This window comes from Canis aureus, chromosome 12 (assembly GCF_053574225.1).
Source record: "Canis aureus isolate CA01 chromosome 12, VMU_Caureus_v.1.0, whole genome shotgun sequence".
Taxonomy (NCBI): Eukaryota; Metazoa; Chordata; class Mammalia; order Carnivora; family Canidae; genus Canis; species Canis aureus.
Genome location: NC_135622.1, coordinates 38,146,155 through 38,160,991, shown reverse-complemented (window position 1 = coordinate 38,160,991; position 14,837 = coordinate 38,146,155). Strand labels below are relative to the sequence as shown.

Sequence of the window (14,837 nt, the reverse complement as noted above, 5' to 3'; positions counted from 1 at the left end):
AAACTAATTAAAATTTAAAAGACTTTCTTTGATTTACCTTAAAGAATACAACTACAAATTCTCATTGTTTTCTTCCTGTCCTAAGGGAGCCAACAGACTTTCATGCATATGAACCAATTTGAACTTTGCAGCTTCCTCAAGAGGCAGAAGACAGATCTCAACACTCACATTCTGTAAGGAGAAACTGAGGACTTCAGAGGTTAAACTGAGTGCCCACATTTTTGTTACCTAACTCCCAGTGGGATGCATTTTTCACAAATTCATATTGTGCGTTAGGTAGACTCATGGAGAAAACTTGATTTTATGATTCACATTTGTCTCCCAAGAGAGCTCTATGAATATTTTTCCTGTCCAGTAATTTATATAACAAGAAAAGAATGTGCTGATGTACTTGCTCCATGATGTCATAGTATATAGGTGATATGGAGAAAACAAAAACCTTTCAAGAAAAAATAAGAAAAAAGAATAATTCAGCACAACAATGTGAAAATGATACATTTCTGTCTAAGTCAGATACCAACACACACACACACACACACACACACACACACACGGCCTTATGGGAGTGATAAAGTGTGGGTTCTATCTTTATATATAAAGAAAATTATTCTCCAAATGGCAGTTTAACTTATCTTAATGGAATATTAACTGTATATTAAAAAATTCCTATAAATTACTCAGTTGGCTTTTGTAATACTGGCCTATTCCATTTTAAATATCTAGGAAGTTATATTCTGCTTCTAATTGGACTTGATACAACTGGTTAGAAAAGAGTCAATTGCTCACTTTGGGGAAATACAATAACTCTTCTGGGCAATTTGGGTGCCACTTAGTACACTGCATGAGGTAATTTTCTAAATGGTATCCTAGAATTAATGCACATTTGAAAGAGTCATTTACCCTTTTTTTTGGAGGTAGGTGCAGGCATTATAGTGGAATTCAATGGCTAAATCTAATTAAAACACCAGTCATGTGATTTTTTTTTTTTATGCTTAATCTTTCCCAGTCTTGGAAAGTATCCTGAGTAAGCCCTCCTCTGCTAGGGCTGTACAATTCCAATGACTGTGGTCTGTGCCATTTACAAGGTTTGGATTCCAAATTCCATTTTATCTTACTTATTTCCTGAACAAGCTATGGAGTTCTGGAGTGAATGTGCTTGTATCTCTGGGGGATATTTGAATCCCCTTTACCTTTTCTTCTTCCCTACTCTGATGGGATCTGGTGACTAGAATGTCCTAGAGCTATAATATATTGTACATCACCAAATTGGAATGAAGAGAGATTGGTTGATGGTAGGTGGCTTTTCTGTGAGTTGAGGGGGAATGTTGACACAAGGAAGAGGTGGCTCAGAATACCATAATATGGTGTATCTTGTTATATGTTCTGTGGGTTCTTGAAAAGAATGTGTATTCTGTTGTTAGGTAGAGTATTCTATCAATGTTGATTAGATCCTGTTGGCTGATGTTGTGTTTGACTTCTGTATCCTTGCTAAATTTCTAGATAGTGGTTCTATTGATTTTTGAGAGATGGGTGTTGGAGTCTCTAGAAATGTAGAATTGTCTGTTCTTCCTTTCACTTTATCGGTTTTGCTACAAATATTTTGCAGTTCTGTGGTTTGGCACATACATATTTAGAATTGCTATGTTCTCTTGCAGCATTGACCCATTTATCATCATAAGGATATCCCTCTCTGTCTCTGGTAATTTTCTTTGTTCTGAAGTCTATGTTATATGATATATTTTTAAAATATTTTATTTATTCATAAGAGACACAGAAAGAGAGAGGCAGAGATATAGGCAGAGGGGGAAGCAGGCTCCATGCAGGAAACCTGATCTGGAACTCAATCCTGGGACTCCAGGATCATGCCCTGAGCCAAAGGTAGATAGATGCTCAACTGCTGAGCCACCCAGGTGTCCCTGTTATTTGATATTAATATAGTCATTCTGCTTTCTTTTGATTAATGTTTGCATAATATATCTTTTTCCATACTTTCAATTTTCAGCTTGCCCAGGTCATTATATTTGATGCACATTTCTTATAAACAGCATATAGTTGGGTCGTGATTTTTTTAAAAACATTTTTTATTTATTTATTGAGAAAGCAGAGAGAGCTAGAGAGAACATGAGTTGGAGAGAGGAGCAAAGGGAGAGGGAGAAGCGAGGCTCCCCTGCTCAGCAGGGAGCTCAACGTGGGGCCTGATCCCAGGACCCTGAGATCATGACCTGAGCTGAAGGCAGATGCTTAACCGACTGAGTCACCCAGGTGCCTCTGAGTCATGTTTTTTTTAATGCAATTTGCCCATCTCTTTTACTTGCTGTATTTAGAGAAATTAAATCTAATTATTCATATGTTAGGGCTTAAGTCTGTTATTTTGTTTTTTATTTTGTTTGCTTTTTCTCTTTTTTGTTTCTCTATTTTCTTTTTCCTGAATTCCTGTGGGTTACTTGGATGTATTTTTAGAATTACCACTTGAAAAAAAAAAAAAAAGAATTAACACTTGATTTCTCTATAGTTTTTTGAGTGTAATCACCTTGTGTAGCTTTTTTAGTAATTGCTATAGGGATTACTATATATATATGTATAGACTAGACTATATATATATATATATATATATATATATATATATATATATATAAAACATTTATCACAGATTACTCGTGTCAGCATTTTGTTGGCTTGAGTAAAACATAAACACCTTAATCCTTTTTATGTCCCTACACTCTTCCCATTTATGATATAATTGTCTAAAATATTTCTGCTACATACATTTAGAACCACATCAGTATTGTAATTTTTGCTTCATTCATCTAACATAACTTAGAAAAGTCAAGAGGGGTAAGGAATTCTGTTGTTTTAATCCATGTTTTTGCTTACCATATCCTTTTCTTTTTTCCTGATGTTTCAGGTTTCTTCTTCAATTGTTTCCTTTCTGTTTAGAGATTTTTAATCATTCTTTTATGGTAAACCTGCTTCCAACAGATCCTCTTAGCTTTTTTTCATCTGAGAATGCCTTGATTTCTCCAACATACCTGAGGGATATTTTTGTTTGATGTAAGATTCTGGGTAATTCTGTAAGATTCTTTTCTTTTAGCTCTTGAAAAATGTGTCTTTCTTTCCCTGGTGAGATATTTGCTGTAATTTGAATGGTTTTTCCTTCATAGATACAGTGTTACTCTTCTCTCATTGTTTTCAAAACTTATTTTAATTTTCAGAAGTTTGACTATGATGTGTCTTTGTGTGGATTTCTTTTCATATATTCTGTTTGTGGGTCACTCAGCTCTTCTTGAATATGTAGGTTTCTATCGTTTGGGGAGTTTTTATTCATTATTTCTGTAAATACTTTTCAGTTCCATCCTCTTTCTCCTTTCCTTCTACTCTGATGACACGAATATTAGAATATTAGATTTTTTTAAAGTCCCAAGGGTCCCTATGCTCTGTTTATTTATTTTGGTTTAGTCTATATTTTCTCTTTTGTTTAGATTGGGTAATTTCTATTGTTTGACTTTAAGCTCACTGATTCTTTCCTCTGTCCTCCTGCTGTTGAGTCCAACTCATTGATTTTTTTCTTCTGGTTATTGAATTTTTCAGTTTTAAAATTTCCAATCATTTCTTTTGTATATCTCCCAATCCTTTGCGAGACTTTATATTTGAAATATTTTTTCAAGTAATTTCTTATAATTGCTTGTTGAGGTATTTTTAAGAAAGCTGCTCTAAAATCTTTGTCAGATAATTTTAACACTCCTGTCATCTTGGGGTTGCCATTTGTTGGTTGTGTTTTTAAATTAAGTTTGACATCTTGCTGGTTCTTGTTATGATGTATGATTTTTTATTGTAACCTAGATATTTTGGGTTATATCATGTAAGACTCTGGAAATTATTTAAACTTTCTATTTTAGCTGACTTCTCTGATATTGCTCTGGTAGGGAAGGGGGTAGAGGACACCATCTCATTACTGCCAGGAAAGAGTAGAAGTCTAGCTTCCTCACTTAACCTCTGTTGACACCTGAGATGGGGGACTCTTCATCACTGCTGGGTGGGATAGGAGTTCCAGCTCCTTAATAGGTCTCTACTTTTATCTCCCTGGCTGGGAGGAGGAGGGTTGCCTTACTACTGCTTCCCACTGACACAATGGGACTTTGGGGATATGGTTTCCTTACCATTGTGCAGTGAAGAAACTCTTGACCCCCCACTAGGCCCAGTCTGACACTACCTCACTGGGGAAGGAGAGGGATACTTTATTATTTCCAAGTGGTGATGAAAGTCTAGGCTTCCCTGACACCATGGGAGAGGTTCTCATTACACCTGAGGTTCTACATCACACTTTCCTACTGTGCCTTTTTTTGCCTTTTTTGATACCACCCTGGAAGAATATTGAGTATTGGCTTTGTTCCATCCTTTTGAGGGCAGAAGTCTAGACTGCCACTCAGACTTTGCTGGCATGATGGGGGTGGGGCCACAGGTCGTGTGTGTGAGTGTGTGTGTGTGTGTGTGTGTGTGTGTGTGGTTACTGTAGAATAGTTATTGTCTAAAAGTTATGTTTGGTAGACTGCTTCTCTTCTGATCTTTTGGGGCTATTTTTTGTTTGTTCCCTTTGGCATTTCTGAGTTGCTGGCTTCTCAGTACCCAGTCTGTGTGGCTAAAAGGAGAAAACTCAAGATGCTCACTACCAAATTGTTCCTCAGATCATGAGATTTGCCTACTTCTTTTCACCTTTCAGAGCCTTCTTATATTTGTTTTATAATGTCCAGGGTTTTTCTTGGTTCTTATTGGGAGGAACAGGAAATATATATATACACATCATTTTTCTGTGAATTACAGACTTTGTAAACTGTAAGAAACTTAGGAGATATTTAACATTGTACCTGTAGTCCACAATACTGTGTTGTACACTTAAAAATGGCCTAGGGGGGTAGATCTCATGTTAAGTGTTCTTACCACACACACAAAAAGATTTTTAAATCCATTCCCTTATACTCCAGATGGACTTCTGAACATAGTGTTCTTAAGACTATCTAGTTATTTCTTGGCAGAAAACTAGACTACAAGAGAGGTGTCTTACTTGTTAGCTTGTTATTCATGTTGCACTATGCTGTGTCATGCCTAGTACAAAAAATTTTGTCTTTTTTAAAAATTTAATTTATTTATTCACGAGAGACATACAGAAAGAGAGGCAGAGACGGCAGAGAAAGAAGCAGGCTCCACGCAGGGAGCCCCATGTGGGACCCGATCCCGGGACTTCAGTATCACGCCTTGGGCCGAAGGCAGACGCTTAACTGCTGAGCCACCCAGGCATCCCCAAAACTTATTTTTGAAGCATCAGCGAATTTCACGCAGGGAGCCCCATGTGGGACCCGATCCCGGGACTTCAGTATCACGCCTTGGGCCGAAGGCAGACACTTAACCGCTGAGCCACCCAGGCATCCCCAAAACTTATTTTTGAAGCATCAGCGAATTACATCAAACAAATACTATCACCTCCTCCTCCACCAGTCCCCCCCCACCCCAAACCAAGTAGGAACCAAACAAGGAAAGGAGAGCAAAGTAATAATATGAGAAGTGGTGGCTAAAAAAGATGGAAGAATGCTCGGAAGCAGTAGGGTGTAGCTCATAAACTAGACCTGATGCCCCTTAGGTTAAACCAGTAGGTTAAAACAAAACAACAAAACAAAAGTAGACCCTGAGAATTTTTCCTAATGTGTGTTCTCTTTTATAAGACATGTTTTTTTCAATGTGAATTTGTTAGCATAGAATGATGAAAAAAGTTTTGGGTTCCCTCCCCCATCCTATTAATTGTTTGAAATGATCAGGGGCAGACTTTTTCACATTTAAAGAGGAAACCTAGGTGATACATAAAAACCCTATAAAAAAGTTTCATATCTTACAAATGTGTCTTCTTTGAGTACAAATAGTAGTGAGGTTAGTGGCTTCAAGAACTGCATTTCCTAAACATGAAGGCCTTTGTTAAATCTGTAGTAGATTCTTCAGATGAAGAAGAAGCTATAAGGATGTTATTTTCTGTGTTAAAATGGATTATTGCAAAAGGCTATAACCTGGATCAAATTTTAAATTTTGATGAAATTGGTATCTTAAGGACTCAGATCTTAAAGGCTAAGAGAAATTCCCAAGATTTAAGGAACAATTATGATGTTGGATGCAAATGCTTTTAAACCAAAAACTGTGAAGGATCTAAGGTTTTATCCTACTTGGAGGCTAGCAAGTTAGCTTGCCGCAGGATGCATGTATGTATGTGTGTGTGTGTCTTATGTATACATAAGACACACACACACATATACAGAAGAACATTAAACCCTTAGGTCAGAGACACAGATGGTTTATTACTCAGTGAAAATAGTTGGAGTAGCATCTTGCATTAATTTCCCAACCCCATTTCCCATAGGGAGATGCAAATGAAGGCTGGATACTGCCTATACATATAGTGGGTTTTCATCACAGGAAACAAATCCCAAATTTAGGAGACTTTGAGATTTTATCAGGGTTGCTAATGACCTGCCTGTCCTCTTTTCTGGAAAGCTATTACTCTTATCCTTGTAACACAAGCATGTGTCCTTAGGGAAGAGAAAGAGACTTTACTACTGTGGAATATCTTTGGGGAAGGAGATGTTCTTTCTTTTAGATTTGCTATGCAATCATCCCTAAACAAAAGTTTATCCCTGATCTTTGCTTAGGAAGCATGGGCTGTGTAAAAAAAGTAAAGGATCCAAGAAGAATTGTCGCTTAACAAATGCCAGTAGGATATTTAACTGTGGCTAGTATTTTTGTGTTAACAAAGTTGCACAGGTTTTGAGTGAAGTGTTCCAAATGTATTTTTCCCCATAAACTCTCCAATTTTTAGTGCATAATTTTACAGAAAATAAAGTTTATCAGGAACATATAATCACATTACAGCAGCGATGTCTATTACCTTTAAATATGAAAGAAGACAACTGAGTGGATTTATCTTTTCCTTTGTCTGATGGGAAGTATTGGAATGAGGAGAGAAGAGTAAGTGGAAGAAACACGAAGAAGGGAAGGATCCAGGTTTTCACATGAATTGAAGAGACTGTCTAAAACCTGAAGATATCCATTCATTTAAAGATACATATACATTGAATATAATAAAGCTTAAGATTCAGAGTCTCTCATCTGTATAAATTCTTTGAAATGATACAGGAGGGCTCTAGCATACTATTCTCACATTTCTTGTGTTTTTGTAAAATTTGCAAAAGAAAATTATTTTGACTGTAGTCAGTTAAGAGCTATTTTTTTTCTATTATGACTTCTCCTTGTGTTGGGTGACAATAGAGTGGCCAGTGGTATTTTTTGTGAATTAACTAAGGGTAAGTTGAGCTGGGGATATAGCTATATTAAATTAGTGAGATATATTTAAGAGATTTGCAATTCTATTCATGAATATTAAGTTATTGTTAGCTGGACCAGCATATAAATTGCCTCCAGAAATACTTCTACCTTGTGCTTTGCAAGTCCAACTGGAGTCACTTTAAGCAACTGCAAAGCCAGAGACTGAGTAATGATATGAAAGTATCCCTGGCATCTGGCACTCACTGGAAATATGTGAGTGCTACTGGAGAAACAAGGTATGAAAAATTTGGAACTGAAGCCAGAAGTTGGAAAAAATTTTTCTCTTTGATAGAGAATCTCCAATTTGATAATATTTCCCCAAATTTATATATTATGAAGTATGAGTTGTGAAGATAAAAGAAATTCTCCATAATAAAACTATCCATAATAGATGCAAATTTTGATGAATATGTTAGCAGAGACTAGATTATCTTTCTAGCCTCTCCAAAAAAAGTGATTTTTACAAAATTGTGGTCATATTAAGGGGTAAATGAAAAATTTTGGCCAAAATGTAAGGAAAAAAGCATTATAGAAGTGTGTAGATAATTATTAACTAAAATTCTTTATTCCATGATTTTGTGGTATTTGCCATCTTTTTAACTCATCCCCACCTGCTGTGACTCAGTCTATGATTGAATATGAGATATTCAGCCTTCAAATTGTAGCTGAGAGGAGAAAGCAAACAATCATCCACATTACATCTCAGAAAAAGTATTGGGATAAAGCAGCTCAGATCAAGTATGAAAAGCATGAGAAGAAATGACAGTGCAATTGTGAAGACATACTTCCATACTTTGGCAACAATAAAAGCAGACATGAACAAAAACAGAAAAGAAACTATGATTCCAGTCTGGGAAATGACCCAGAACAAAAGAAATTCCCACAAATTCTCTCTGTTACTTGCAATGTAGCAAAAATGACAGACATGTGACATCTCAGGGAAGAGATAATAGATAATATAGCGAGGTGGCTCTAGAGCAAATAAAACAGATTGAGGACCAAACTAAGACATCACAGAAATAATAAAGTATCAGGGAACAGACTAGCATAGGTGAAAATGAAAATACTGATGTAGACAAAAGGCTTGACATAGCCATAATGAATGCAGATAAAAAAGAATAAGATGTTTAAGTAATTAAATATAAAGTAATAGATGTGAAAGAGAGACAAAGGCAATCAATCCAATGCAAAGATTGCTGATGACCCTGGTATATAATAATTTCACAAATGGAACTAAAAATGTATTCAGAAATTGATATAAGAAAAGAAAATTTCTGTGAAATAAAGAACTGAAGGAGTAAATTGGACAAGGTTATTGTATCCTAGCAAAAATAATAAAAAGCAATCAACATCTAGTCATAGCCTGATTAGGTTGAACTTCATGGATGAAGAGAGAATTCTTAAGGCATTGAGTCAGAAAAAGAATATCACATACAAAGAGAAAAATGACATGCTGCCTTCAAGTTTTTACTATAGAAATAAATACCATGTTGGAAAAAGTGGTGATCTAATAAAACTTTCAAACAAATTTTTTCAAGTAGAAAGGAAAGATACATTCTCAATAATGTAGCATATACTTTAGGCAATGAAGCACTCATGAACCCTTTCTAGATAAAAACCACTTGGTCAGATAAAAGAAAGAGTATAAAACAAAACCATATGTGGAAGGCAAAATGATGTACCTTCTCCCCAGATGTCCATGTCCTAATCCTCAAAGTCCCCAAAGGGATTTTGTAGATGCAGTTAAGTTAGGGATCTTGAGAGGAGGAACCTTTTTGGATTACTAATGGTCCCAATGTGAGCACAACTTTTCTTATAAGGAAGAGAGGGAAGCAAGAAGGTCAGGATCAGAGAGATATTTGAAGAACTATATTGTAGGCTCTGAGGATGGAAGAGGGGCCATGAACTAAGGAATGCAAACAGTCTTTAGAGGCTGGAAAAGGCAACGAGACAGATTCTCTCCTGGAGCCTTCAAAGGGAACATAGCCCTGCCAACACCTTGACTTTAGCCCAGTGAGATCTGTTTTGCACTTATGACATAGAGGACTGCAAGATAAGTTCGTGTTGGGATTTCGTGTTTGTTTTCATGTATGGTAATTTGTTATAGTAGCAATAGGAAACTAATGTACTACTGACAAACCAAATAAAAACAAAGAGAGAAAGAGAGCTCCCAGGATTCAGGAATGGAGATATCCTGGTAAAAGGGACTTGCTGTGAACTTTGAATGGCTTTGAATATGGAACTAAGAAAAACTAACTCTGGGAATTATGGTTTTAGAGTAGACAATAAATGTATAGTCTATTGATGGATTAGTTGAGATATTAGCTAGAATGCAGTTAGGATGCTATAAAAAGAAACCTAAAAAACGAATTGGCTTTAATGAAGTAGAAATGTATTTCATCCTCAAGTAAAAGCCTGGGTAGATAGTCTGGGGCTGGTTTGGAGGCTGAGGGTATTGGGACCCAGGCTTCTACTGCTTTATTGTTCTGCCCGTCATCAGCATGTGGCTTTCATTTCATATTCTCACATAAAAGTTCCAGCCATCAGCGTCATGTCTGTATTCTAGCCTGTGGAGAGATGGGAAAGGGATCTAGGCAAGGGCCTGCTCCTTCTCCGTCAAAGGCATGGCGTAGAAGTTGCATACATTACTTCTCCAGTATTTTCTTGCCCAGAATTTTGTCAGATGGTCACAACTGCCTGTAAAGGAGGAAGAGAAATGTTGTCTTTAGCAGGGATGTCTTGTGCTCAACTCAAACTTATAATTGAAAAGAGGGAGAAATAGAGATTGGGGAAGAAGCAGCAGTTTTTGCCACACGTGATAATATGGTGATATAATCTGAATCAGGAAATGAGGAGGGAGAGAGAAGGTAATGTGGTCTGCTTCAGCCCTCCTCTTTTTATGGCAGGACATGGTTCCATTGGAAGCATCTAAAGTTGAAATATGTAGTTGAAATTATTTCAGCTTAAAGCTTTCATAATCACTTTTTTAAAAAAGATTTTATTTATTTATTTATTTGACTACACCAGAACACAAGCAGGGGGAGTGGCAGGCAGAGGGAGAGGGAGAAGCTAAATTTCCCTAGAGCCGGGAACCCAGTGATGCGGGGCTCAATCCTAAGACCCTGGGATCATGACCTGAGCCAAAGACAGATACTTAACTGGCTGAACCACCCAGGTGCCCCTCATAATCTTTTGGCCTAAGAGTGATCTTTTTGGGAATACTTATTCCCAAAAAGTATGAAGCATTTCATACTTTATTATTTCAGTTATTTATTTATTTATTTTATTATTTATTTCAGTTATTATTTATTTCATACTTTATTATTTCAGTTTTACCTCATTTTCATTTTTTTTGGTTAGATAAAATTAAAAATGAAACTTTAAGTTTGAAATAGCATGCATATTGTAATTCCATTTTAATGAAAGTTAATCTATTTTTCTGGATATATGAATAGATAGACAACTAGAATAATATTCTCACATAATGTTAATTATGGTTATTTATGGGCAGTAGGACTTTGGACAATTTTTTTCTTTGTCATGTTACTTTAATTTTTATAACGAGCACACATAATTTTAAACAAAATGAATAAGTCTTTTTTCTTAACAAAGATATAGTCATTACTAATGTGAGGAGGAAGGGATTTTTAAAATTTTATAAGAAGTATCACGGAGTGTCCTTAATTAGTGCAATAACACAAGCTTGAATTTCTAAAAATCTCTTTAACAACTCTTCTTAATGTATTAATTATGTTTGCTGTTTCACATATCTCCTTTCTGTTTTCCTGTCAGGATTCGCAGGAAACCCCTCCAACTCAAAAGGGAATGTTTTTAGATAGCAGTAAAGTGGAGATGTTTTCATTCCAGACATTCTTGCATAGGCAGGGATCTCCAGGAGGCAGAGGAAGCAGTGATAACTATAAAGAAAAAAGAAATCAGACTGAATTCTGTGGATTTTGGGAAGAACAGGACAAACCTATGCATCCAGCCTGGGATTGATAAGAGAATGTAAGAGCTGTCAAACCTTCCACTTAGCCCAGAGTTTCTGCTGCTCTGAAAGTGGTGTTTTCTACCACACAACCTTATCTTCCTGGCCTTTGGGTCACAGCTTACTGGATCAGGAATGAGTGCTTAATCTAGGGCAAACAGTATTTTGGCTGGCTGGTGACAACCTATATGGCTTGGCTTGAAGATATGGTGTGTGCAAAGTCTGAGTTATGCTCCTGTCACTGCCTGGTTTCCCACAAAGCACTCTGAGGTGGAGATCAGTGGGTAAGAATGTTCTCCAAGAGAGCTCTCAAGATCAACAAGGGGCAGGGGAGGAGGACAGGGGAAGGAAGCAAGCAAGAGTGGGCAGAGGGAGCAGTTGAATGGTGCTACAGTCTCAGTGCAGGGCTTAGCAGATACCGTAAAGGGTTTTTTTTGTTTTTTTTTGTTTTTGAAGATTTTATTTATTTATTCACGAGAGACAATGAGAGGCAGAGACACAGGCAGAGGAAGAAGCAGGTTCCCTGTAAGAAGCCTGATGTGACACTTGATCCCAGGACCCTGGGATCATGACCTGAGCCAAAGGCAGATACTCAACCACTGAGGCCACCCAGGTGCTCCTGTAGAAAGTTTTGAAGCTAGAATGAATCTTCAGAAATGTTCGAAGTTGGGACAAGAGGACTAAGCCACTATCCTCTCTATTCATAAGTCCCAGCTGCCCAGGAAGGGGACACTGCCCTGGGTGGGGCAGCTGAGGCAGTTCCTGTGAGGGCTGACAGTTGGGGACTGTCTGGCAGCAGCACTCCCAGTGGCTAGGGGAGAAATCCCTGTATTTCCAAAGAGGCTCTGGGGGAGCATATTGCAGTATTTGTCTGTTACAGCCCTTTTCACCTTTTTGCTATCAGCTAGAATCTCTGTTTTGGGATTTTGAGTAAGTAACACAACGTGCATCGTCCTTATCTATGGATGAGAGTGAAAGTCATTGTGAAGGAGGGACCAGTGAGGCCATCGTGAAGCATATGGAAGCTAACGTCAGGAAACAGAAGCTGTCAGTACACAAGAAAGCAGCTTGAATTAGGCCAGAGGGCACAGAAGGCAGCACTAGGTGGACTTAATGACGTATAAGTGGCCGAGCCAGCTCCAGTGTAGTTCTTGATTTTCTGTAAATGGAAATTTCCTTATGGTTTTACGGGTATTCTTCCTTTAGATAGTAGCCCAAAGATCTGAAATTCTATGGTGACCTAAGTGTACAGAATTCCATGTAGCCCGATTCATATAAATGCAAGGAACTCAAGACTAAGATCTATATAGAGGTCCCCATCCTCTTTTGGGGACCATTTATCTGTATCACCACTGCCATAATATCATGGCCTCAGATGATGCAGGATGATGAAAGGGACAGGTGTATGTTTAATGTTCTTTAATCACATCCATCTAGTGCCACTTCTGTGTTCTTGCCCCACATCATTCATTCTGATATTATGCTATATGATGGAACAAAATATTCTGACAGTGGATATTTAGTTAAAGTACCCAGAGAGTATTTTGTTAAATCAGTGAGATGGAGCAGCATTTACTATTGACCTTCATAATATTGAAGGCATTGACATTAAGTAATATCAATAATATAAATTCTATTTTCTTTGACGTGGTTGGAACTGGAGGGTACTATGCTGAATGAAATAAGTCAGTCTGAGAAAGACAGTTATCCTATGGTTTCATTCATATGTGGAATATAAGAAATAGTGAAAGGAACTATGAGAGAAAGGAGGGAAACTGGGTGTGGAAAAATTAGAGAGGAAGACAAACCATGTTACTCCTAACTACGGGAAACAAAGGGTTGCAGAAGGGGAGGAGGGTGGGAGGATGGGGTGACTGAGTGAGGGCACCAAGGAGGGCACTTGGTGGGATGAGCACTGGGTGTTATACTATATTTTGACAAATTGAATTTAAATAAAATATTAAACATATAAACAAAAATATAAACTCTTGTGCACATATCACATATCAGCAATTACATAAAGGGTTTTGCATATGTTATTTCAGTTAATACTTGACTGCTGGATGATAGGTAATGTCTTTCTCACCTTTTTGCAAATGAGGGAATAAGCATCTTGTCTAAGGCCATAAGGCTTGTAAGTGTAGAGCCAGGACTGAAGGCCGGCAGCTTGCCTCCATACTATGTACTCTTCTGCACCATAGGTCAAAAGGATTGCAATCCTTTAGCCTTCAGCACTAGGCTTGTCACAGAGTAATGGGTGGTGGTCTGGTGAGCTGTTCTCACTCAGGAGCTGCTCTGTCTGAAATTCAACCCTTTGAGAGTTCCTCTTTAGGCTCTTTCAAGTGGCACAAACATTATAGGACACCTAATACTTGGATTCATTCTCACCAAGATATTACTAGATTATTGAAGCAGTTTAAACTTATAAAACCAACCTCAGATATTAGACGTTTGGGAGTCTGGAGTACACTGAAGAGAAAAGACCAGGTTGAAGCCACCAATGGCAGAGTTCCTTCAGAGGTGTTTTTCCCTACTCTTGACCTCGTTTAAAGACAAGCTTGTGTGTAGGATATCTTTTAGAGTGCACAGAAGATAAGGGCCAGAGTCATGCAGCAGATGCCAGTTGAATTTTTAAAGTTGGATACAATCCAAATAATGTTTCTTTTACTTATGTTGTTAAGTCAACATATTAAAATCAATAAAACATGTTCCAATATGATTTTGGAGAATGGCGGTGGTTCTGGGTTATGTTCCAACTCCTTACTGTCAGTTTTCCTTTGTTGCTTTGAGCAAGGACCTTCAGGTGGTGGAAGTACAGTAGTCTCTTTGTTACCTTGAAAGCTAAAGCTTGTGCCTGGTGGTTGCCTAGCAACCTTTGTCTCTTTTGTATTCTTTTGTAAAAAGGTATTTTTCTAGTGTACAATGCAAAATTTTGTATTTGGATTTATTGACGACTTTAAAATGAGATTCTTATTTGTGTGTTAGAATCCAACAAAGTCCATGTGAGTCCATCAGACCTCTGAGTAATAATTATGAGACAGTGAAGCCTTATTTGGTGAAACTACAAGCAGGAAAGGAAACAGCCCCACAATCATAAAGGCATTTCAGAATCCTGCTGTAAAACATAAAGGACTCAAAGAATGTGCTACTCCTAATGGAACCACATGTTTCTTATGAAATGTTGCTTTTTAAATACATATGTTATTAGTGCTTTCATCGGCAAAATGTACTTTTATTGAAGATAGTATCCTAAAGTTGCTTCACACTCAGAGCCATAGAAATAAGATGCAACACAATATAAAACATATGTACAATATTTTCATTATTTGTTAACTTTTTAATTTTTCAGAACTTATGGACATGATAATTTGTTAGTCATTTTTTTTTTTCCTCTCAGTGAAGGACCCCTTAGGCTTTTGTGTGATTTACATTCTAATTTTCCTCTTTGAGCTCACCTTTCCTTGATCTCTCAAGGGTTTTGGAGGGTGAT

At 37.2% G+C, this 14,837-nt stretch overlaps 1 long non-coding RNA gene across 1 annotated transcript; it reads right to left on the bottom strand.

Moving 5' to 3' along the window:
• Nucleotides 1-9,714: 9,714 nt before the first annotated feature.
• LOC144280997 (uncharacterized) lies at nucleotides 9,715-14,396 on the bottom strand. Its single transcript, XR_013349468.1, has 2 exons — nucleotides 13,783-14,396; nucleotides 9,715-10,056 (listed from the first exon to the last, which is right to left on the bottom strand). It is a non-coding gene; the product is annotated as an uncharacterized LOC144280997 (long non-coding RNA).
• Between the last annotated feature and the right edge of the window lie 441 nt (nucleotides 14,397-14,837).